This window comes from Aquila chrysaetos, chromosome 1, assembly GCF_900496995.4.
Source record: "Aquila chrysaetos chrysaetos chromosome 1, bAquChr1.4, whole genome shotgun sequence".
Taxonomy (NCBI): Eukaryota; Metazoa; Chordata; class Aves; order Accipitriformes; family Accipitridae; genus Aquila; species Aquila chrysaetos.
Window position 1 is genome coordinate 22,993,933 of NC_044004.1, and position 20,482 is coordinate 23,014,414.

Here is a 20,482-nt window from a genome sequence, read left to right on the forward strand (position 1 = left end):
AATTTACATATTTAAATCTTAAATAACTTTGTGTGTGCCTCATCCCTTATCATCCCATGCCTGTACTCCTCTATGCTACATCCTTTGTGCCCACTTCTCAAGGCCCCTGCTGTTGCACCAGGTCTGTATTTCCCTACCTCATTGTGTTACAGTTGTAAAATCTCATTCTATACAGAATAACTGCTTCTTCCTTTCTATAAAACTATGCTTATACCACATAAAGATAAACACAAGTAAAATAAATTAGCCATAAATACCTGGATAAATAGAGAAATTGTTGTCACAGTGAAACAAAGTAAAAGAAATCTGTAAGGCTGTTCAAGTAAAGTTAGACAAAGCAAGCCTGACATCTTGCAAATTCAACACAGAGCTTATGGCCTGTTAGTAGCCATGGCAATACTTATTATTGGGCTACATGGTCACAGCTTGTTGTGCTTGCAAACAGCTATCCATAGATGGTATGTCCTCATGATTATTCAAACTACACTATAGCAAAAGCTGGTCTGCTACTTTTATTTGGAAGTACCATAAAGTACTACATTTTAATTCAGGTCTATTATTTTCATTAGTTGCTGGATAAGCCAAATTTCCTTTATCTGTAAATGTGCATTATATATATATATATTTATATACATATATATAAATGCATGGCTTTATATATTATTATTATAGTTATTATAATACCTAGGAGGCATCTATAGAATTTAAACAATGACAGCAAGATCTTTAGAAGAGGGCATTATATTTCTTATATCATGGAAAACTGGATATGAGGTATTAAAATTTAACTTGTTTTGCAATAAAAAAAAAGTAATTCAGGCCAAAAACACACCTTCAGTCCTTCACTAAACTTTTAAAGTACAGAAAGCCCATAGAAATGTAATTCTTCAAAAGAACCTCACCAAGCTCTGCAGCAGAGGGATGCTGCAACAGAGGTTTATTTGCTGAGCATCTGGTGATCACAGGTAAAAACCTGAACTTTTTTTAGCCGGTGTAAAAGGATTTGTTCACTAGAATTCATATCTCTTGAGAACAGCTCAAAGCAGCTCAATATTCTTTGGCTGCCAGTTGTTGCTGATGGCCATTTTCTCTGTCAGAGTGTCTGTCAGAAGGTGCCTTTAAGAAAGATTTATTTAGTAAAGAGGGCAGGGTTTTTTTTTTAACACACATGGATGTTGGATCTACTTTCTATTTCTTTGTCTCTTTCTTAGCTGAGCCTTTTCTCCCTCTGAATGCAGTTTGGACTAATGTAACTGATGGATATTTCCTATCAAACTGTATTTTTGGTTGAACTCATTTAATGAAATGCACTAGAAAGGAATGCATGTCATACATTTGACACAAGTTTATATTTTATTTGATTTCTGTTTATTTTTACACCTACCAAATATACAAACCTTCTTCTTTTTTTTTTGTTTAATAATGAAATTTTTAATGGCTATGCTCTTGAAAGTCTCACTGTCACAAAGTGGCCTTTATGTCATGGACTGGCAGGTAACTTTTCTTGAGCTCAGTGCTTTTGATTGGCCACTTAAACTACAACAATAAGATTTTTACATATTTATTTATATTCATATATAAACTGTTCATGGAATAGAAATCTGACAAAGAATCCACAAAAAAAAAAAAAAAAGAGTATAAATAAACCATGGAAGCACCCATGGTCAGTAATGGGGTGTTTTATTCAAAGAGGATTATAGTTTGAAACTGGAGTGTTAAAGAGCTTTGCATTTAACTGAAGAAACTACAATAAAAGTGTATGATATTAGATGTCACAAATTATTTAAGTACTTAAGGTCAATTTGGAGATGTCTGAAGGTTAGGAATGGGTTTAGGACCTCAAAATATCTTTCACAGCAATTGAAAACTGTTTGAGATATCTTTAAAAATATGTATCTTTACCTATGACTTGTAAATATGCCTCTACTTTGCAGTATAATATCATTGTACCGTAAATACATCTCACTGTAAGCAAACACTTCAATTTAGATATCTAATATTGGATACCTATTCTGACTTCCATAAAATGCCTGATTTCAGACCATACCTGTAAGACTGGACAGTGAAACTAACTTTTACATGAGATGTAAAAAGACTCAGTAGCAAAGATATCACTTTATTAAGGTCATTCAAGTCTTCAGATCACTGCCTTCCTTTGAAGAAGAACCGCTGATCAAGGTCTGCCACTTTGTGCAAAGTTGTACTAGCTATCAGGCTAGTAACGTCACAAGTCTCCTACTCATTTTCGGTGAAGCTTCACAAGTTATTTAAGGATTAACTACTCAGAAAACCAGAAACTCATAATGATGGTGTAACCTAGTCATTAGATGTTTGGAAGTTTGAATCTCAAGTTTCTGTTTCAAGAAGGCTTATTTATTGTAAATACATGCATAGTAATAAAGAAACCTGAATATTCTCCAACTGGAAAGGCAGCAGATATCCACCCTAGGATACTGTTATGGAAACCTGCGTAACAGTGCCATGGAAGCCAGTGCTTGAGACAGGCACTCTGCTGCCTGCCTGTCTGCAGACAGTTCTCTTGGATACCGCAGGAGCAGGGCAGCAATCCTGTGCCTCTACTCCTCCCCGCTGGAGTGCCCTGCTGCCTGTTGTTGAGATTTTTGTTTGCCATTTGCTTGGAATTTAGAGCACACCTGTAAGACTAAGCACAACAAGGGAACAACTAATCTCTGGGGCTAGGTAAAAAGGTTAAATATACAGGGCACTTTCAATAGCCCTGTGCTCGAGAGCAATAAATATATACTTGAAGATCTCAGTGTTAGATTGTTAGATGCAGACACCTAAAGTGGTACTTCAGTGCTTTATTTTGTTTGATAAAACAAAAAAACATGCTTTCCCATTCTAGGTAGAGTTACATCTAAATCCTTTCAGAACTTGGTTTTCTATTTAAGTGAATGATTGGCACTGAAAGTGTTCAGCACCTTTACTATCTGCTTGTTTTGCATTTAATTTAAATTAGAAAAGAAAAAAACCAAAACCAACATAGTTGCTTGGAATCAGAAGCTGGAGCTTCTCACAGAGGTAGTCCTCAGAAATCCTTTATTCTGTGTAAGTTAGTTGCCAGAATCCTGAAAATTAATTCCACTGATGTGGAAAAGCTACTTATCAGAATACACATAAACAACTTTGCTTTTGTGAAATTGTATGTATGAACTAATTTTCCATCTTTCAGCGATAATGGGCACAAATCCTAGATGTTTTCCAGTAGTTAAGTGGCCATATGTCTTTTTCTGTACATTTTATTTGTTCTTCTTGTGACATCATTATTTCATGTAAATTTTCCTTCTTCCACTTATTTTTAACTAGTTCCTTCCCTTTGCATACCTCCAGCTTCTACAGATTTTAAAATCTTTAAATCCATATCCAGATAACAAGCAGAGTATCAGAAAAAACATATACAAAATCAAATAACATCCTTTCAAGAAGTCAATGTTATATAATTTTTAGCAGATTTTCCCAGATGAGCACTTACGGTTAATGAAAGTTTGAAAACACCTTGTAGGTTATTATTTTTTTAGTCACTAAGATATAGAGTAGCTTATTTCCTCCTTTTGTATCAAGAAAAACACAGTGTAAAAAAACCCAGAATGTAACCAGAAAAGGATAGTGCTATGTGTGCTGTTGCTAGCCTGCTGCATCTAATCACAAAATGGCAACCGACACTGAAATAAGGAAGGAAAATTCTATTTAAAAGCATCATGCAAAAAACCATGAAAGCAACACCCTGCAACAGTCAGTGTTTTAATGCTGACTCAATACTGTGAGTACATATTCCTGTACCTATTCCTCAGTATCTCTCCTTTACAAGTGTATGCTTTTGTGGCAGAAAAAATGGTTACCAAGTTTATGATTATTATTTAATTATTAAATATAGAGATGAAACAACATTTGCAATAAGATGAAGAAATGTTTCAAAAATAAATGTGCCATTTTGTTTTGGAAATGAATACAGTTCTGTTCCATTGTTTCTACTTAAAAAGAGAATAATTAGACTATTTTTGTCTCATCTATGCTTACCAGCAAAATTTACTGGCTTTAGAGATTTAATAAATCTTGTTCAGATTTCATTAATCTGCATACCCTATAATTTGTACCCCCCCCCCCCCCCCCCGCAAAAAAAAAAGATGTTTCTCAATTAAGTTCTATAGGGAGAAAGAAATAAAAAAAAAAAAGGAAATATCATCCAAAACATAAATACCCCCAAATACTTTCAATGAAGCTGTGCATCATATAAATGACTAGTAGATATTTTGTAATTAATTATTCTTGCTATTTTTCTTGTTCATTTACCTTGATACCAATCAAACTGCAATTGCAAGTCCATGAGAGTTTTACCATTTATTTCACTTAGTGTCTCATAATAAACTTCAGTCATTTACAGTAGGTCTCCAAGTCATTAATGTGAATTAGTGAGGTTCTTCTGTATTGCAACAGAAGTAATGAGCTTACGCCTCAGAGTATTTACAGTTTACTGAACAACTCTTCCTTTTTGCACCTTGCATATTAAATAACATCCTCTTGGAATGGTCTTTATTTTATCCATTGAATGTAACAATGAAAAACATGTAATTACATCTAGCCACCTGGATTATTGGATAAGAATTGAATTTTAATTAACTATGATAGGACTGGTCAATTCCCTTTCCTGGGGATGGTGAGAAAATGAATCATCCTGAAACTAAGAAAATGTTCCATGGCTACCTTCTAGAATAACCTCAGTGCCTTGAATAAATTTCACTTTGACTGTTACTTCTATCTGCCTAAATACCCTCTGCAGTTTCATTGAAATTTAGTACTCTTATTTACTTCCTTTCTTAATGTATTTTTTTAACATTGGTTTGCATGATTAAGCTGCTTCTGCAAATTATTTCAAGGGCAGCCTTATTTCAGTGGGGACAGAAAAGGATTTTATGACTTTTCGCTCAGATTTTTCTTTCAGTTTTCCAGAATGAATATATAATGTGCAACATATATAATATAAAAAAGTATGTTCTATGGGAAGAATTTGCAATAGCTCTGGTGCTCCTTTTTGATTTGTAAGTCAGGTGGATTTATTTCTTTGTCACAAGCTCTAAAAAACTATAGAATGACCTCCAATATTTTGATCTTTATGGTGGTGACAGCACTGCCTACAAATTTTATAAGTACATTTAAAAGTCACGTATTGTGTCCTGTGGCATTCTTTACTACACTGAATTGTAGTAGGCTACAAGTAGACACTACTAAGAATTGCATATATACAATAATATATTAAAATTATTATTATTAATTATTATTATATAAAATTATTATTATTATTAATCATTAATTGAGACCTATAACTAGTTTTAAAAAACTTTAAATAAATGCATATTGTACTGTAGACCTGGGATGATATTCAGGCCTAAAATAGACTTGTATATCCTCTGCATGAATCCAAGTCCAAATTAATTGATTTTAATTATCATATCAAAGGAGAAAGTTTAGGTTCACACTATGTATGAGTCTGGACTCCTGCATGCACCTGTACTGTCAACAGTATAGGCCAGCCTACCATGAGATTCTTTTTTATTGTTCCGTCTTCATGCCATAAGGTCCTTCCTAGAAGGAAGCCTGGCATGGTATGAAGCTGTAATTTTTAGATAACCAAGGGGTTGAGTTGCCATCACAAAACAGAGGAAACACAATACTGAGGTAGATTTCCACATCCCACTCTTGTTTCTGGGTGTCTGTAGAGTTCTACCTGGTTCTCTCACTAACAGCCCAGCTGATTTTTCTCAGCACATCCCAGTGTCACTGTAATTACTGGACCTGTTGATCTGGGTATGTACAAGTGCAATCTGTAAAATTCCTGCTGCCTCTAAGGGGCTAAAATATGAACCCTAGTATTTGAAAGAGCTGATTTATGAGGTTTTAGAGGATTCTCTCCCACTGTCATTTTGGGGTGGCTTTTTTTTTTTTTCAAACCTGGATGTAACTGTATCCTGGATGTCATTGTCTAAGTGCAAGAACTTCCTAATTAATTTTAACTACTGACTCTGATACATAAAATGAGCAGGATATGAATGAAAGATGAGAGGGGAGAGTCACGTAACTGCCAACACTGGAAGGGGAAGCAGGACTCACAGCACTTTTCAATTTGATTCTGTGCCTCTGCAGAACAAGAACTTGGTCAACAAAAGACTCATAGTTGCGTACTGCTTCAATCTTCATGTTTGTGAGAGAAAATTGTGATCTTGCTCCAGAAGTTTCTCCTTGCCTCTTCTTCCTTTAGAAAGAAAAAATTTAAAAAATGCTGCCAATCCTGTTACTAGTAAAGAAGGGAAAAATATTAGGAGGAATGTTATTTGGTTTATGTAAAAGACAAAAAGGACAGAGGTGATAAGAAAACAACACAGAAGTGGGAAAATCAGTAGGTAGGACATTACAATATCACTATTTTTGTTATCATAAGCAATTTAGAATGCAAATATTAAAAAAGAGGCCTTTACTAGGCCTATATATGAAAGCTTCTGTCTTCCTTTAACTGAGGGTCCTAATTAGACAGCAAGCACCTTAGAACCCTGCAAAATATACCTGAACCTTTAATAACAATCTAAACTATACCTTATAAATAACTTTTTCTTATTCTCAATCCCATAAAACAGAATTACAAATGTTCAGTAACACTGTATGTGAAGCTGAATTTTGTGTCCATACTGTGATTCAGTTTAACAAATTAATTGGCTGTTAGAACACTGAGTTAGGTTATATCTTTGCAAATGCTAAAATAAATAATAGAAATTGTCAAGATTATCCATTACTGCAATAGATTTTGCTTTTAAGTGTAGCTATCAAGATACTCCTTCTTGTAGAGTGTCATTTAGGGAAAGCTGAGCAAGTGCTTTTACTCATTTTATGAATTGACAGGATGACTAGGTAATCAAAACATTTAACATCGTCAAAAGCAATCACTTACTTCCACAACATAAAAATATTGTCTTCTTCAGGACTATAGCTATATTTTTCTGCTGCTCAAGTGCACAACATTTTTTCCTTCTGTTTCTGAACAAATATGGACAACTTAGTAAGCTAAGGGTTTCATCTATAAAACACCATGTTTGTTAATTGATTGATAAATGTTAGTGGGGCCAAATAATTTTCCAATGGCATGTGAGACATTAGAGTTTGCTTAAAGTTTGCATGTGTACATCTCCACATTGTCTATCAGTGGAGTTTAGATGAGAAGGGAGAGGCTGAAAAGAAAATTAATTGGAAAGTAGGTAATTTAGTCCCTGTTATCTTTTTCATGGATTGTGAGTGTATTTTATAAAACTGCAGACATGTAACTAGGACAAACCCAAAATTTTGCAAGAATAAGATTAATATCTCTCACATTAACCACTTTTGTTTTCAATTGTTTTTTTTTTCCTATTTCGTATTCAAAATCAAGGTTTCTAACTTTATGATGCTTTACAGTACTCAGATAATTCAAATAACTAATCCTAAAAGCAAAAAGAAAACTTTATGTTTTGCAAGTTTATTTATTTAGCTCACTATATTATGTGCTTATATTAAGAATTATGGTGTTAGTCTTCATCATCTTCATATTTTATCCCTGCTTGGAAGCACTGATGTGAAAACTGGTCACATGGTCAATATTTTACCCTTCAAATATTACTGAAGATGACGAAATACAATGACTATTTTATGACTCATTGATATATGGATAAAAAAAATGGGTATGTCACACAGGTATAAAGATGCTTTAAGCTGAACTTGAATGAAGACTGTTTCTTTTTTTTTGCTTTGTTTTCTCCCCCTGCCCTATTTTGGAACATAAAGTATGTGGAAAAAGAATATTCATTTATGTTACAGAATTTTAATATTCCTGCTTAGACAGTCTCTTCCAAATTAGAAATCCAATTCCCACAACCAGTATCCTACCCAGATCTTATTTCTTACCATAGTCATGGAGGTCTTCTGGCATCTTCTCCACTTCTGCATGAGATGACTAGTTCAGTGTCAGTAGTAGCTCTAATGAAAGTATTTTTCATGCCAGGAAAAAAAATAGTCACAATTTGATTTGTTTATAAAGCTGCAGCTAAAGAATATGGGGGTCAGAAAAACCTTTTAAAATGCTTCAAATCATAGGTATTTGCTATTTCAAGTACAGTATTGGGCTATATTTCCTTCCAGAAAGGGACTGTAAAGTTATTCCCAGAGTTTATAGACTCCTTCATTTCCACTTACTCCTTAGCTATCTAGTTATACTCCTAGCCTTGGCTTAACTAGCACAATACGAAATAAAAAACAAACTAAGAGACAATCCTGAGACAAAAGCAAATTCAAGGTAATTTTATTGTATTAATTCGTCATTGTTCAATGATGTGGGAATTAATTTTAGTATAACTATTCTTTTTCTAAATTTAGTAAGAGAGTGTTTAATAAAGATGCTTAATAGGGACCTAAAATACCTGTTCACTGATAAGTCCTTAACTACTTGCATTACATTTATTAATCCAGTTATTTTCAGTGGTGGATGGCAGCCAGAAGGAAAAAGTTTTCCTCTTCTTGGCTCTGTTCCACTCTGCCAGTTCTATTTCCATCTGCACCATTTTATCATGCCCTTTAATAAGCATAGTTCTGCTCAATCATATCACCTCTTCGACATCTGATGTCGCAAGAGTGTGGTTCAGTGAGGTGGCCAACAATAACGTCCAGAATGCAAAGAGAAAACCTCAACAAAACCACCAGATTTTTTTTTCTTCTGTATATCTCTTGATGACATTATGCCATTTACTTTACCATGTTCCATTCTTTTAAGAGCATTTCTTAATTTATCTGTCTTACTCATATATGCAAATCAATGAGCTTTCTTATACCATCCATACAATATTTCTAACCTGTCACAAATTTCAGAAAGCAAAAGACTAAATACTGCAGTGACTTACGGCATAGAAAAATGCAATAAATTAATTAGGCTAGCAGTTTTTTCTTGCAAGGTCTTTAAGTTGAGTGTATGCAGGCATCTAAACATGAAATTCTTTTTATTCAAATTTGTACACGCACACATGCACAAAAACCAAACCAACCAACAAAACAAAACAAAAACCCAAACCAATCTGTTTTCCATGAGTTTCAGATAACACAAGTCCACTGCCTGAAAAACCTGGAGGCCAAAAATCTTGTAACCTTGGCAACCTTGGTAGGTGCCTTGTAAACAGTAGACTTTCTAGGAAATACTTTGTTTTTACAAAGCACTAACTTTAATCTATACAAGACAAGTGTTTAATCTATATAAGACAAGTGTTTAAAATAAAATCAAGTATTTCTAAATGGTTCTGACTTGTACCTCAACTTGTCATAAAATTTGTCTGTTATATATGAAGTTTTGTAGACACATTCTCACACAGAACTGTACCTTTGGAAACAGGTAAAACTACACAAGCTGGCAGAGCTACGTTAAAGAAGTGGACTATCCATAAGGGCATAAAGAATCATTAAAGAATTATTCCTTGAAAAAATGGTGTACAAGGCTCATGAATTGAACACAGCATGGATTCACTTTTGTTCTACAACATGGATTGCCAAGAAGTTTGACACTCCTAAAAAAGGGATGTGTTGGTATTGAAGTCATCCAGAAACACCATAATAGCTCTTTCTCAGAGCTGAAAGAGTCTGCAAACCTTCCAGCTGAATGTAATGATGAGCCCATTGACAAGATGACATACATTTGAGCAGCAGGCAGCGATAGATGGATAGATAAGTCAGACAGATTCCTTCAGCTGACACAGTCTAAATATGCATTTGTAATCAGTATTTCAGAACAGTATCTCTAATTTGACACTGATGCAGAGAGGTTTCTATGCACGTTTCTAAAAATGGACTTTGTTGTCACATTGGCGTGTGTGTGTGTAAAACATGCTGTCACTCTCACAACCTCTAGTCCTGACTCTTGATGGAGCTACACTTATTTTCAAGGCATTTATGAATAGAAGAGAGAATGCAAAAACCACATTTGCAGATTTGTCCTGAAGTGAAGTGTCAAATTCAATGTGTGTTGAACTGTCTTTTTCAGGAGCATGAACAAGGTAAAGCAACCAGCAGAAGAAACTTTAGCCTTTCTGATGCTGGGTATGAAAAAGAAGAATCTTTCGCTACAGGCTTTTTGTTACCTTGTTCTCACTGAATGAGGAGGGCTTTGGAGGTAAGAGGGGGAGGAAATTTTACTTTTGTCAGTCTAAAGAACCTATGAACATTTATAATGGTGGTATATTCCATGTTTTTCTTTATGGAAAAACAGCTACATTAGTCAAATGTTTTTGCCTCAGTAGGTAACATTTTGATGAGTTCCAGTAACAGATAATTGGATGGAGAGCAACTGTATAAATATGAAGCATAAATATTACCTTAAAACTACAAGGAAGAGTAAAATTAGACATTACTATATTAGAAATTAAAATCAGCAGACACGGTAGTTTTTAAAAGATTTCTTTTGATAGTATTTTCAATTATTTAGTGTTCCTGTGAATGTACTAACAAGAGTTTTAAAGTTCCAGCATTCAGTCTAACAAAGAATTGGATGCAAATGTTGCTAGGCAGTTATAGAAAAATTGTGGAATCTGTGATTTGAGCAACTGCATCAAAAACTGATTCTAGCAGTGACACTTAATAGAAATGTATCCTATTAGTCATATGTTCAACTGAACAACATTAATTTAGAATACTAAATTCTCTAGAACTGTTCACAAATAATGTTAGTTTCAGTCCTGGGATTAGATCTGCCACATGCTAAATATCATAGCAGAAAGCAGCGTCTTTCATATACAGGAGTGCCTCAACCCCAACTTGTCTGTAAGTATGGGGTTTGAGAATGAATTGTAGCTAAGTGGGAGACCACTTAAGAGTTCCAGGTATTGCAGTAATTTGCCTGTGAACATCCAGTGACAAATGAAGACATCATCAGAAAAAACAGTCAGACAAAGTGAGAATTTCTGAAGAGAGAAAAATAGTGAAACTGGTAAAGCAAATTGTGTTTGCAAATGTCTTAGATTTTATGATAACATTTTGATTTTAAACAATAAAAATAAATTTATTGTATGTGAAATTGTTTTTATTTCTAATGTCATGACAAAGAACAAACATAAAGCTTCAAGTTGTCATTTGTGACTATACATTTTCAGCAAATGTGAAAGCATTATTAATGGAAGCCCAGACTTGACACTTTTTAAATAACCTATTTTTATTGGAGGCAAAATCCAGTGGACAACCTGTCGCTACAGTAATAACACATAACCTCTTCCTATCCTCTCATTGCTAGAGAACAAAGCAGACACATCATTGTCACATCTATATTTCTCAGGTGCAAACATATGCTACAATTAATAGTATTTCATGCACATGCTAAATAAGTTAACGCTATGCAGTAGTCTGTCAGTTATAGTTTAACGATATATAGCTTAACGGTTTAATGTGCAAAGGTGGTAGTTTTTTCTTAAAGGCTGAATATGTAAGTAGGTGCAGTGAAACTCTGTCACTGAAGCAAAGATATGATTAGGTACTCTCTGAAGACCCCAGCCAGGTGGAGTTTTGTGGTTGTTCTGCTGACAAGTTTTTCTTAAAGTGAGGACATCAGAACCACTCAATTTATTTTAAGTTCTAAACAATTAAGCAAAAGCTAGAACAAAAAAGCTTTAAAATTGGAAGACGCAGATCTGTCAGTGAGAGAGAGAATGTAATATTAAAGAAATTTGTGCATGAATCTGCCCGCTGTGTCCTTATTCATTGAGTCCTGTTCACTGGTTCTGTCCTTAATTCAACAACCTTTTGTGTTCCCCTAGATTGTAATAATCTTTATCCAGCTTCTTGACATTCCTGGAAAAAGTGTCTTTCTTCTGTTGCTCTGCAGGTATGTGCACCTGTATTCCTTGCTGTATTTCTCCTGTTTCTACCTGCCTGAACACTACAGTCCTGAAGGCACCCTCACTTAAGCATTCTAATTTGTTTTTTCTAAGAAATTATATTCCCTCTATTCCTAAGGTTCCAAGAAAAACACAAAACCATATTCCTTTTTTAAACCCTTTTAAATGACAAAATAGTAAATATGTTAATCTGATTGGTGAAAAATGGGATAGAAACCCCTCGGAGAAGATGATTTGTATGTTAAGGAAACCAAAGGCACAGATATAGATACTCTAAGTCACTGTATTTGAGAATGTGTTATTCCATTTACATCAGGGTCATGAACTGAAAGTGGAAATATTCATTTATAGTGAAGATTACAAGTATATTGAAAATATTAATGAAGCTTTATATAACAATACATCTTTAAATATTTTTAAGTACAGTTGGTATTCAATCTTGTTTTAATCGTAAGATGTTATGAACTTTGGTCCAAATTCATTAGTAAGCTCAACTGCTTTGAGTTACTTTGTTTTTGCAAAAGAACTGTAGTTTGTCAATGATTGGGAAATGTATCAGAGTTTTTTCCTGTGATTCGTGACATAGAATTACTACCTCTTCAGTTTTCATTATGTGAACTAAACTTTTTAAAGCAAAACTTTTCAGCCCAGTTCTGGAGTCTGAATTCAATATAATTTGTGTTCTCAAGGCAGGATCTCAACTGAAACAGTAGAATTGCACTTCATCCACCCGCACAATGGTTCAGACTAGCATCTGAGAATCTGAAGCTGCAGCTGAACAAGACTCATAAGTACTTATAAAAATAGTCTCAGTGTTAACAGTGAAAAATTGCAGTAGCAATTACAGCATGCTTACTGATAACAATGCAGTTGCTCTAGCAATTTTTAAGTTACCACAAACTTTATCAACTCCATGCTTTGGGTTTGTTTTTTTTTTGTAAGAAGTTTTTATAAATTTAGAAAAAAAAGAAGTGGTGACCCTCTTTATGGAGTTAGTAACCTAAATGTGCCTTTGGTACTTATCTGAGGATTTCAGCAGTGAAAAGAACAAATGAATGTTGTGCAACAATAGGGGTGTGCAAAGACAGGAGAATACTGGAAGCAACTTTTATTTTGAGAATATCTTTAGCTGAAGAAAGGCTTGTTCTTTTAATGAGGAATGGCAGATACTTGAAATGGAAATTAGAAGGCTGATACTCTTAAAGTGGAGTGGAATTCCCATTACCTGAGTGAACACTTCTGTATCTTCTCCTGTAACGGGGTGTAGTTAAATAGAATTGGAAGAATAGAATAGAATTGGCTAGATAATAAAAAGTTCCTGTGTGCTACTGATTGGTACCAATGTACTTTGTACTTCTGAATAGCTCTCTTAGTGACTTAAAAACCCAGGAAAAATGAAGAGGAAATTAACTTAGGTAATTTTCTTGAATTTTAGGTACCCTTGTGGGTATGAGCTGACAGATGCAATCAGATTGTCTCTGGAACAAATAAGTGGCAAATTTATGAACAGTATCTGTCAACATCCTGTATGAACAATGATTAATAACTGACAGATATAGTATGTGTGTGAACTGTTTGTTGTTTTATAATAGATTTTTCTGTAATACTTCTGTCTTAAATAAAATGTACTGTTATTTCTGAAAGCTGTTTGGCCACTGGTTAAATTCCCTCATTTTTCCTGAGATAAAGGGGAAGTCCCGGTGTTAAACTGAATTCACACTTGCTGAAATAATCACAATAAATTATGAGAGCATTATACCTTGAAAATGCTGCTCTGAAGAGCAGCTCTCAAGTTACTGCCCCAAGAAAAATGAGGACTGGAGGCCTAAGACCTACAGGCATTCTCCAGAGAAGGTCACGGTCTGTCAGAGATGCAGTTAACCCTGTTCGGCTAACAGGTACAAAAAGTAATCCTTATTTCTATTGCTCCTGAAGATAATAATTTTATGTTCCATACAGTACCTCCTTTAAAACAAAAGTGATTGACATTAATGATATTTTTAGTGTCTAATACTTCATTAATGAATTTAGACAGAATTATTTTTGTCAAAAATTAATATATACTTTAGTCTGTCATTTATGGATCACCCTTCTAATGTGCCAGAATTTAACAAATGTTATGCTGTATTCTGAATTTCCCCCCCAGAATATATTTAAAATTAGCTTCTCATCTATTCCTTTACTATACTCAGTGCACCTGAGTGTCCATATCTAGTAACCTGAACAACTTCAATTTAAGAGAGACTTGTTTTACAACTCTTTTATAGATGGCATAGGCAACATTCTCAGTTCTTAATGTGTCCTCTTCCTTTAGTTCAAACTCAGCATAAAAAATGATATATTTTACCCTATTAATATGAATATCTGGTTCTTGGTTTGCTATTTTAAAATATGTTTTCTTTCAGTTCTTTTTAGCTTCTTAAGTTATTGATAGATCAGTGCCTTCTTCATTCTTCTTTGTCAGCCATGTATATTTTTTCCAAAACTCTAATCTTTTTGCACTTGCCATGCATTTGTACATCTGTAAGAGTTGACAAGTTTTAGTCTGTACAGTTAAAGCACTTCTGTTTGTCACATTTTCTGAAGTACTTAAAACCCACTATACTAGTACTGAAACTTTGGAAAGTTGTTTTTCTTCATCATTTGCATGGGAAATGTGTACAAGGATCTCAAAATAAAAACTGGTTCACCAGCAGATCTCAAAATACTGTTGTTAATGAATCTTATTTATCAGAGAGTTAGTGCTAGAAATATTCCAAAGAACCATTTTTTAACTGCTATGTTGGTTAAAATACCAAAATCCAAGGCTGATTTAAAATCTAATAAACTTTGGCAGGATTCTTAATAATGTGTAGGACCGGTTATTGCTGTAAAAGAACACCTGCATTGGCTGGTGAGGCTGCTAACAATCCAATAAAATATACCAGTGCCAAACTAAAACAAAGTCACAGACTATGTCTTCACTTGACAGTCCTATGTCTTGAAAAAGAATGATACAGATAAGGATTTAGGAATCACAACAAAATCTCTTCAATTTGTATTGTCAGTACAAAAACTGAGGGAAAGGATAGATGGAGATGGAGATGCTGGGGAAGGAGAGAGAAAGCTGTAGTGATCATCAGATACATGTTTCTATATATGTAACAGGTTCAGGATATCCAATGACTTTTACTGTTCACACGTGGAAGATGTGAAGAGAGCTAAAAGCATTTCAGCAGCCTGAACACTTCAGCCTTAACTGGGGCTTGAGGACATCAAATAAACCATCTTATTGAAGAGAAAGTTGAGAAACAATTTGGTCTCTGTGTATACAAAAACACATAGAAAATGGTAATGGGAGGCTTTTCAGCCCTTTTGACTGAGGTATGAATGGATGCAAGGATCGAAAGCCTGTTTCCTGGCTTTGAGGGTAATACAGCAGTGCAATAATACAGCAGGTGATACAATTAGCAGTGTTCAAAGTCTTCTGAAAAGAATTAGCTAAACTTTCAAAAGATGTTCTCTAATACAGTTCAGTGAAAAGTTCAGCAGCATTTTTGCATAATGGTTATTTCTGGCGTTGTAATTTGGGAGTTTTGGAACCAGCATCTTCATTCCCTTTTTGCATGCCTCAATGAACAGAATTGTCTGTGTGTGCTACGTGCTTGTAACGGTTGCAGCTCTTAGTTAAAACAATTCTTATTTCAGCAAATCAGCTACTAGCCTCTGGGTTATAAATCTTGTGTGTGTATGATGCACAATCAGCCTGATGTCATCTATTCTGCTCCTGGCAGATACTGGCCATAATAAAGTCAAGAAAAGACAGATAAGTAACCAAAGATTGTTCAAAGAATGTTTTCCACATTGATGGCTGCCTAGTGTTTCTCGCTCACCTCCTTAGGGACATACTGACAGCTAAATTTAAGTCTAAGCAGTCTCTTCCCACCACTCCTGAGAAATTTTGAATAAATTCTCTTCTAAACTTGCTCTCCTTCTAGTCTCCATTCCTTTCCCCCTCTCCACAGTACAGACATGATTCAGCTCCTAGAATTACCTGGGTGTGTTCCACCCAGCTGATCCCCTGCTATTGCAAAAGCTTCAGACATTTCTGCTTTACCTACTCTTGGAATGTTGTACATGGATAAGTTTTCTAAGAATGGATATACTTTCCTTTTCAGGATTCACATTTGGTTGAAAACAATCTAACTCTCAAAAGGAAAATTGTTTAATTATGTCATATATTTAGTCAGCAGTACAATTCCTGATAACATATTTTCTACCTTATGAAGTGGAGGTCAGATAAGAAGGAAACAATCTAGGATGCCACACAGAAACATATAAACTTACAGTGGCATATACATTTCTAAGGAAGACCTTTTAGATAGGCAATATAATCAATTTCCAATCTACTGGCATATTTTATACACAGAAATAACTTGTGTCCCACTGATTTAATTCTTACATAGCAAAATGATGGCCAGACAGATCTTCTGGACTTCCCAGGCAAAGCAAAACTCCCACTGCTAAGGGAGGAATTTTCTTCAAATTAGTTTTTAGCCTTCAAGAAAAGGACAACATGCAGAGCCCTAAAATAAAGACAGCAAATCAAAACAATGGAAATAAATAAGAACAAATATACAACAAGACATATCCTATATAATAATGTTAATCTGTCAGCTTTGTGTGGCGCTCAGTCTGTAAAACTACTCAATTATATTTGCAGTAAAATCCATTTCTACAGTTTTGGTATGATTCAGGTAAGTGACGTGCTATTTAAATTCCCTTTTCCTGAGTGTATGTAGGGTATTAGAAGAAACTGAATGAAAGCTTTGGTATTCATTTAAGACACTTAAATCATTCTACAGCTACAGTAAGAGAATAGCAAGGGATGGGGAATAATTTATTTACCAAAAGTAGAATAATTTTTTTAATGATTTCTAAGGACAGGTTTTTCTTATTGAAGTTTGGTTCATTTAATTACAAACCTAGATGTTGAATTGAAGATGAGAGCTAGCTGATAGAATCACATCAAAGGAGTCCTTCAGAGGAAATAAGTTGTATGGTATGCTAGAAATGGAGCTGTCCATGTAGCATTTCAAAATTGGAAGGTCAGAAAAGAAGTTTGATATATCGGATATAATGGAGAACACCAGTGACTTTTGGAAAGTTGGCAATATTACCTGACTGACACATAAAAGGTTTTTTTTTTAGTTTGTTGACTGCAAGCTGCAGTTAAGATAAAGAAACAGAAGTTATTAAGGAAAACAGTGAGATGATGAAGTTGCAGTAACCATTGAGACGAGCAGATATGCTGTGCAACCCAGGAAAGAAAATAAGTCACATACTCCACCTGAGAAAAAAAAAAAAAAAAAAAAAAAGAAGACTCAGAAATAGACAAGATACAAAGAGATAAGATAATACTGCAAATTTCATCGATCGTGCCATGTTGGTTGGTGTTCCTTTTCCTTTGTGACACTCTAGTGTTAGGTAAAATCTGATGTTACAGCTACGAATATCTTTGGATACTTCAATCTTTCTTAGAGTCCATTCTCTTGTATACCACATTATGGAGATGAGAAATGTGTTTCTCTAAACAAAATGCCAACCCACAAAACTGGTTTTATTGCTCTTACTCAGAACTGTTTCCTAGATTCAGTTCACATAAATATGCTCATATTTGGGTCTGAGTGGAATTCAGATGATCAGTAAAACTGATGTTTCAGATGTTTAAAAATCCAATATCTTATTTTGAGTTTCATTGTGTTTCCCCAAACTATTCACACCTTCCAGAAAATTCTTCTCATCTATGATATTAAGTATTACCTCAAATGAACAAACTCAGAGTGTATATAGTATTTATTAATATGAACAAGCATAATGCAAGTTACTAACAAAACCCACCTTATTTCATAGAAAGTGGAAAAAAAAAATCCATACTCTCTCACATACTGCAAAATTCTTGAAACATATTAATAGTCAAAACATTCACAAATACTGTTCAAGAAAAATGTCAGACTACAGTTGTTCCTTCTTGCAATTTACATCTAGCAACACAAAAATAACAGTTGAAAACAAAGCTTCACAAGCACTGTACATAACTACCACATCAACTAATTTAAAAGTCTTTATTGTTCCATTATTTTTTCACTTTGACCAAGTGTTATAGAAGTGTTTGATTTTACTGAAGATAATGAGAATACTGTAAAAAGACCCAGATATAATGTGTTCTATTCTACACTAAATCCAAAGGTCAAAAAGGTTTTTTTCTTACTAAACAAACCTCATCAGTGTAGTTTATTAATACAATTAGATGAAGTACATTATCCAATTTCAGATATCAATTTACTCTTAGACACTTTCTGCTTTACTTAATCAAATTGGGAGATTTTTTCCAGCTATATAATCAACATATAAATTAAATTGTAAAGAACCTTAAAAAAAGAAAGTCAATTATTTTATCAGTTAATTTTTCCATAGGATCTAACTACAACAGTCTTTATTCAGAAAGGGGGAATGGGAAACACACTTTCAGTAATATATATTTTCATTGTATTTTTCCTTTCCAGAATATTGCTATCATTAACATTATAATGGCAAGCCAGTAAATTGGTATTTTCATTTTGAGACAAGGGGCTTATACTTATTATGGGATGCTAGCATTTTAATGGGAAAAGATTATTTGATGTAAATGATAAACAGATCATTTAGTACTGCTAATGCTTTGCATTATGTGCTTCATTAATTGCATGTCCTATGTAGCTTACATTTAAGTTTACACAATTATGTGAAGCTCATTTATTTAGCTATATGTGCTGGCACAATATAGAGCTGCTATTTGTCTAATCTAAAATCCAAAGACCATTTACCATTCTCTTCAGCTTTCAATTTATAAACAATTAGAACAACTACTGTATATGAGATTAATGCAGAAAAAAAATCAACACTTGTATGACATTTTATCAAGGAAGTTCAAGAACAGTTCACTTAGAGTTTATTTCAAGAACTGTTGAAGGTTAGTGATGAACACAATATATGAACTATTGATCTAACACCCACACAGTCTCTACAGGGTAATTATGGGCAAATTTATTTACTAATGTAAGACATTACTTTGCAGTCTGTTGGCTATACAGTGTATTTCCCTGAATAACGATATTCTTTTAAAGAAAATTGCTGAAACTTCCGTTTAAAGTAGTAATTGTTTAAAGTATTATTACTCAACTAACTTAGAATTTAATCTATGTTTCTTCCATGGATCATTCTGCAGTCTTGAACTTGAAAATTTATTTAGTTTCTTGTTTACATTTTATATCTCTGAATCTGGAAATGTTACTTATCTCGCAGCTGTGAAACCCAATATCTGGGACAAAGAAGTTGAGGTTTTTTGTAAGACACCTGCAGCTTACACTGAATGCTGTACTTGGGAGTAATAGGCATTACAAATACTATAATTTTGTGCATATAATCCTATCTCTAAGATTCTGCATGATTCTGAAATAGTGCTTCTTAAAAGTAAGTACTCAAACAATGGGGAAATGATTCTGTCTTTTGCAGGTCATTACAATGGGAAGATATCAAAGGCTTCTGCTCTTTCAATTTTTAGGGAAGAGCTCTGAGTATAAGTTTCTCTTTATAATATCTTTTGGAGTCCCGGTGACTTTAGCTAGTGTTCTTACAGGCACAGTTATTAGCCTGATAATGCTAATAGAAATCGGAAAAGAATGTTAAAGACTGACAAGGATCTGGTGAACCATGAAGGTTCTATACTATCAGTTGAGGAGGGTGAATATAATTAGCTAATGATCTTTTTTTTACTTCTTTAAAATATTAAAATAGATATTATCTGGTTGTCAAAAATCAGATAGCTTTAATGAATATAGCAAAGAGACAAATGTGAAAAAAATTGACACATTTCTTTCCTTGTATTTGTGGATATGAAGGAGAAAGAAAGAGTGATAAGAAGGCACCAAACATTTCCATCCTGAACGTAGTATTTTGAAGCAGTCATAGATGGCTTATCCGAAGAACACAAGCCTGTATAGCAAATTCAGGAACAGAACCACATCTTGTCTAACAATCCACATCTTAGAGAGTTAGTTTCTCCTTTTTCCAGGATATGACTCTTAGAATTCTTGGAATTCTTAGAGATTTTTTTTTTCCCCTTATATGCCTCTGCAGTTTCCACACGATTCTTGCTTCACTGAGTGTTCAAAACAGATGAAACAAAATGTTGGCCTCATAAAACAATTTTTTAAAAAAGCCCTAACTAGCCCCAAATCATGCTACAGTTGCCTTCAGCTAACCTACAGCATTTTTCAGTTTGGTATCAAAGTCAAATTCAGAGAAGGTATTCAAGGGTCTGAAACAGGGTCACATTATTTCTGAAGCATCTAAGTTATCAGAAGCTAAAAGGCTATTTTCTCTATGGTCATCTGAAATATACAATATAGTGTATCTTCTTATTGACACTGCACAGACACCCTGTATTCACTCATGCAATAGCTATGTTTTTGTTTCTGATTCTGCTCACTCCATATTTGTTTTTCTGTATGATCTTTTCATTGTTTGCTCTCTCCTTTTTTACATCATTTTTGTAAACA

General features: G+C 34.0%; 1 long non-coding RNA gene across 1 annotated transcript; it reads left to right on the plus strand.

Annotated features, from left to right (window-relative positions):
• Positions 1-9,965: 9,965 nt before the first annotated feature.
• Positions 9,966-14,587, plus strand: LOC115346510. The gene is made up of 3 exons (XR_003925150.1): positions 9,966-10,189; positions 11,823-11,890; positions 12,593-14,587. It is a non-coding gene; the product is annotated as an uncharacterized LOC115346510 (long non-coding RNA).
• The last annotated feature ends 5,895 nt before the right edge of the window (positions 14,588-20,482 follow it).